General features: G+C 36.2%; 1 non-coding gene across 1 annotated transcript; it reads left to right on the forward strand.

Annotated features, from left to right (window-relative positions):
• The first annotated feature begins 4,670 nt into the window (after positions 1-4,670).
• On the forward strand, positions 4,671-4,777 carry LOC143640429 (U6 spliceosomal RNA). Its single transcript, XR_013154924.1, has one exon. It is a non-coding gene; the product is annotated as a U6 spliceosomal RNA (small nuclear RNA).
• Positions 4,778-5,906: the final 1,129 nt, after the last annotated feature.

Consider the following 5,906-nt stretch of genomic DNA (forward strand, 5'->3'; position numbering starts at 1 on the left):
TTTAGTTTGAGTAAGTCCCATTTGTTGATTCTTGTTTTTAACTCTTGTGCTATGGGTGTCCTATTAAGGAATTTGGAGCCCGACCCTGTAGGTGTATTTTAAAATTATGGCTTTTTTCTTTTCCCTGCAAGAATCATGAAGAATCTTGCTTGACTTTTCACCATGAGGATCTGGTGGAATTCCGAGAGGTAAAACTCAGAAAGTGTGACTTTCTAAGATTGCAGTCTTCAGGAGTTTCTCACATCCAAGCTCATCAAAACTCTTCCCCCAACATTTCATCAATATTACCAATTACTTAAGTATTCTTACCCATTTTCATTCCATCAGTTTGGGTCCTCAGCTCTGATTTTCTGTATTCAGTTTTCACTCCCTAGTATGGGCTCATGCTTTAACCATGTAATCTCAATTCTCTGAGAGGTCCAAGAAAGGTCATTGTTTTTCAGTTTGTTCTGTTCTTGTTTCTGTCATAAGGACAATAATGATGATTTCCATGCTCTTTACCTCTAGAGCTAGAAATAAGGTCATTACTGTGACTATATCTAGTCATGTGGTTTCGAGGCCTGTGGAACTGATTTGCAGGAGTTTAGAAAGATTTGGAGATGCAAGCTTGAGAAGCCCTAGAATGCTATAAGCTGAACTCAGTGGACAATTATGGTGTATGCTTAGAAGACCAGAATGCTGATAAGATTGCAGACAGTAAACACTGTGCTCATGAAGTTTCAGATGATTCCATTGGGAACTGAACCACAGGCATTCATGTTACATTCTGTAGAACTTGTCTACATTTTGTCAATGTCCTGAGACTTTGTGTAAGGTTAAATTTAAAGATGACAAACTAATTAATCTAGTGGAGGAATCTTCAAAGTAGCTCAGTATTCAGGCTTTAGTGGCTGCTTTTTGCCAAGTATACAATGAGAATATAGAGAAAAGTAGAAAATTTTTAAAAACTTGTAGTTTGACCAGAAAAGCATGTGTAAAATTGGGGCCAAGGAAGATGTGGTTCCTGAAGAGATGAGTACCACTGAAGGGAGACCAGATACTTTTCAAGTAAACAATAGGAAAGATGCCTTGAGGATACCTCAGGAATTGAGCAGACCTCACCCTTCATAGGCATGAGGGTATAAATATGAAAACTCATTTGAAAGTCTTTTCTTTGAGAAGAGGGACTGGGGCTACCCTGCTTACACAGAGATGCCCAGGAAGTAGTTTCTTCAGAATTCTTTTCACTGTGTTCAGCTGCCCAGGCATTTAGAGACTGGTGCAGCCATGGTCCAAAGAAGGGCAGCTATTATTTTTGCTTGTAGCATAACTTGGAATCCTCCACATGATGCTGGTTTTGCAGGAATGCAAAACGTTAAGAGTTACAGTGTCATGGAGGCTGCCATTAAGATTTCAAAGGAAAACCTGGGAAGCCAGGGAATGTGTGTCAGGGTCTGAACCTCTGAAAGCAGCCCCTGAGAAGGTAATATGTGAAACTGTTGGTGTGACACTGAAGTTGTACTTAAGACCCCAGGACGTTAGAGATGCCAAAAACATGGATCATCTGCTGAATGACAATTGGAATGGGCAAAAGGGAAACTTCCAGGGTACTGGTAATATTTTATATCTTGAGTCTGACAGTAGTTACTAGAGTGTGCTCACTTTATAAAAATTCACTAAGCTGTTCCCTTATTATTTGCATAATTCTTTGTACACAGGTTATTATTTAATAAAAAAAATATTCACCTGCACATCCCCAAAGGCATTTTTCACACTTCACAATTCAGAACTATATATTGACTGCATTTGTAGAGCTAAACATTCACATAATCTCATAATTTATGGTCTTTTATGAGGTATTGTTCTAACCCCTCCCTTGACTCTGAAACCTAACAAGGAGGAAGGTCTTACCAAAATTATATTTCTTCATATGTTCTTCATATTTGTAGGGCTCCTGTAACCAGGGTAAAAACTGAAATCACAGCTGGGGACTTTTCCATAAGCCTATGTGAGCGCCTTTTAAATTTAGTGTAGTTTATTATGTATGAGAAAGCCTCTTCTTACAGGAGCCAACCTGTTCTTATTTTTTTTTCAAACTCTTCCTCTCTCTCTCCCCTGCCCCTTTCTATCTTTTCTCTTCCTTCCTTCCTTCCTTCCTTCCTTCCTTCCTTCCTTCCTTCCTTCCTTTCTTTCTTTCTTTCCTCTTTCTTTCTTCTTATTAACTATCTAGAAAACAAATGTGATAAAGCCAGGAAGAGACAGGCTGATGATCATGGTGTCCTGAGGCAAATAGCATGTGGGAGGCTCACAAATTTGGGTGTGATTTCCAAATTCAAAAGGAAATGTTAAAATAAAATACACCATTTCGTTTCTGTTGTGCTAAAGACACAATCAGATGGCCACAACAATCCAAGAACTGACATTGGACAAAAACATCTACATTACCCTTCAGATCCCCAAGGTTATATCAGCATGCCCTTTAGGGTAGTTCAGTCTACCTACCCCTAGTGTTGTCAGTTCAGCAAATGTCTTAGATTAGAAGTTTTAAAGAGTTGCTACTAACACACGTTTGAAATCAATTATAATCATAAATCATAAACTGTGTATTTACACTCTCTCCTCCCATTTCCTTGCTCCTATGTGTTTTGTGTTTACAGTTACACTTTCAACTATGCATTTTTATATACAAAATCTCAGACTTCTTTCAACCTAGTGCCAAAAAGGAGTTCTGCCTCCACTTATTAACTTACAGACCTCATTTAAATATGCTTTAGTTTCTTAAAATTCAATAATACACTATATCTTTGACCACAAAAAAAGTTGAAAATGTTACACAATGACTAAAACAATTGTGGCAAAACCTAAGCCTCCAAAGACATTCATTTCTATTTCTCAGCTTTAATAAAGATTTGCTTATTCTTCTAAAAACAAAGAACCCAAGGCTTTGTTAGCATTATAACGGAAAATTCTCAAAGGTTTTGAGACTCAATTGACTCCTCAAAAATCATGTTTTGCAATTTTTAATAGAAACATTGTACATGAGTTTAGTTCCTGTGAGGAAAGGACATCGAATATACTTGTATCTTCATTTTATTAAAAATTAGAAGATAATTTTAAGTTACAAAATAATTCTTTATTTTATAAAAGTTTCCATTATGTTAATCTTCAAAAATTAAAAAGTTATCTACTTTTGAGAAAAAAAGTTATATAGTTTAACAAAAGATGATTTATACACACTATTTCAATCAGAGCTTACCAAGGAACATACTCCCCATATGTCTGTTTTTAAATATCTTCTTTTAATTCCTTCTGAAGCAGGAGATTTTTTAAAATATTTTTAATTGTGGGTGAACGCAGTACCTTTATTTTGTTTATTTATTTGTTTGTTTGTTTATTTTAATGTGGTGCTGAGGATTGAACCCATTGCCTCACACATGCCATGCACTCCACCTCTGAGCTACAACCCCAGCTCTGAAGCAGGAGATATTTTAATATTAAAACTGGTTCAATTTTATCTATTATTTCTAACAAAAAAAATCATGCGTTGGAATTTCAATATTAAAACAGAAATAAATGCTACAAGTGATATACTTACTTTTTTAGACATGGTTAAAACTATTCTTTCAAAGAACACTTACACAAGTAGTTATGTACTTTTTAAAATATTTTTTAGTTATACATGGACACAATATCTTTATTTTGTTTGTTTGTTTTTATGTGGTGCTGAGGATGGAAGCCAGTGCCTCATATGTGTAAGGCAAGTGCTCTGCCACTGAGCCACAACCCCAGCCCCAGTTATGTACTTTTTTAACAGAAAACACAGTTTAAAAATTGACCCTGAGACAGAGCTTTCTTGGTATCAATGTAATCAGCTATGACAATAGGCTATACTAAGATTCTGTCAGAACTGACTTAAGAAATTTGGGTAAGATTAAAATTCAAAGTCTATGTTTTATTCTATTTAGGCTGTAATAACAAAATACTATGAACTGGGTGACTTGACCAAGAAAAGGTAATTTCCCACAGTTCTGAATGCTAGGGAAGTCCAAAATCAAGGTGCTAACAAAGATGATTTTGTTCTGAGACATCTTCTCTTATAGGCATCAATCATCTTGCTGTATGCCCAAATGGCCTCTTCTTTTGTGTACATGCAGATGCAGCAAACTCTGGTCTCTCTTCCTCTTCTTATAAAGACATTTATCCCATCATGGGGGCTCCACAGTTCTGGTCTCATCTTACCCTAATTAATCTCCAAATGCCCTGTCTCCAAGTACCATCAAATTAGGGGTTAAAGGCTTCAACATCAATTTGGGAGGACAGAATTCAGTCCATAGCAGTCTGTTTCATTAGAAGACATTTGTGCTAATTCATTAAAATACATGTTAATAAAAACAATAATGCAAATGCATTAAATAAAAGACTAATAAAATTAAGTACTTATGCTATCATTTATAAAACATTTAATTCTTCAATTAAACATACACACACACACACATTTAATACATACAAGTACTTCTGTAACCTAAATGTCCAGTGGGTAACTAGAAGCATGATGAATCTTAGAATTTTCTTTCAGGTATGTGACTTCATAGGACATTGATTATTCAACCCTAAAAGAATCAGATTCCAAGAAGGATGAAGATGATGCCAATACTTTTGCATAATATTCAAAAGCAAAAGTTGGCAATTAAGTGCTCGCTTCAGCAGCACATATACTAAAATTGGAACGATACAGAGAAGATTAGCATGGCCTTTGCGCAAGGATGACATGCAAATTCGTGAAGTTTTCCATATTTTTGAGGCCAATTTGGAAAGCAGTATGGAGATTCCTGGGAAAGCTGGGAATGGATCCACCATTTGACCCAGCTATCGCCCTTCTCGGACTATTCCCTGAGGATCTTAAAAGAGCGTACTATAGGGATACTGCCACATCAATGATTATAGCGGCACAATTCACAATAGCTAGACTGTGGAACCAACCTAGATGCCCTTCAATAGATGAATGAATAAAAAAAATGTGGCATCTATACACAATGGAGTATTATGCAACACTAAAAAATGACAAAATCATAGAATTTGCAGGGAAATGCATGGCATTAGAGCAGATTATGCTAAGCGAAGCTAGCCAATCCTTAAAAAACAAATGCCAAATGTCTTCTTTGATATTAAGAGAGCAACTAAGAACAGAACAGGAAGGAAGAGCATGAGGAAAAGACTAACATTAAAAAAAGACGAGAGGGGAGAGAGAAAGGGAAAGAGAAGGGAAAGCATATGGAAACGGTAGGAGATCTTCAATGTTACACAAAAATATAAGAGGTTGTGAGGGGAAAGGAGGAGGGAAAAAAGGGAGAGAATTAAACAACAGCAGAGGAGGTAGAGAGGGAAGATGGGAGGGGAGGGGAGGGGAGGGGGGATAGTAGGGGATAGGAATGGTAGCAGAACACAACAGTCACTAATATGCCATTATGTAAAAATGTGAGTGTGTAACCGATGTGAATCTGCAATTTGTATTTGGGGTAAAAATGGGAGTTCATAACCCAATCGAGTCAAATGTATGAAAGATGATATATCATGAGCTCTGTAATGTTTTGAACAATCAATAAAAAAAAGTTGGCGATTAATTTTGGACAATAAAGCAATAATGTATGATGACCTTTGAAATTAACATAGTTTCAAAGTCAGGTTGCTCTATTCAGTACCTGCTAAAATTACTCTGTAGAATAAAATGTGCATTACTCTCTGTTCTTTTCAATGCCAAGTACAACTAAGGTAAATACTAATGTGTAGCATAAATTTCAGAGCAACCAACAGGCCAAAACCAAGGTGTATAATTCCTATATTGTCAGAGTTCCCATATACAGAGACCTTTTTTTTTTTCCATGTGTCTGTATTTTGAGAATTAGCATCTTTCCTGGGTAGGCGAAATA

Source organism: Callospermophilus lateralis, unplaced genomic scaffold (genome assembly GCF_048772815.1).
Source record: "Callospermophilus lateralis isolate mCalLat2 unplaced genomic scaffold, mCalLat2.hap1 Scaffold_246, whole genome shotgun sequence".
Taxonomy (NCBI): domain Eukaryota; kingdom Metazoa; phylum Chordata; class Mammalia; order Rodentia; family Sciuridae; genus Callospermophilus; species Callospermophilus lateralis.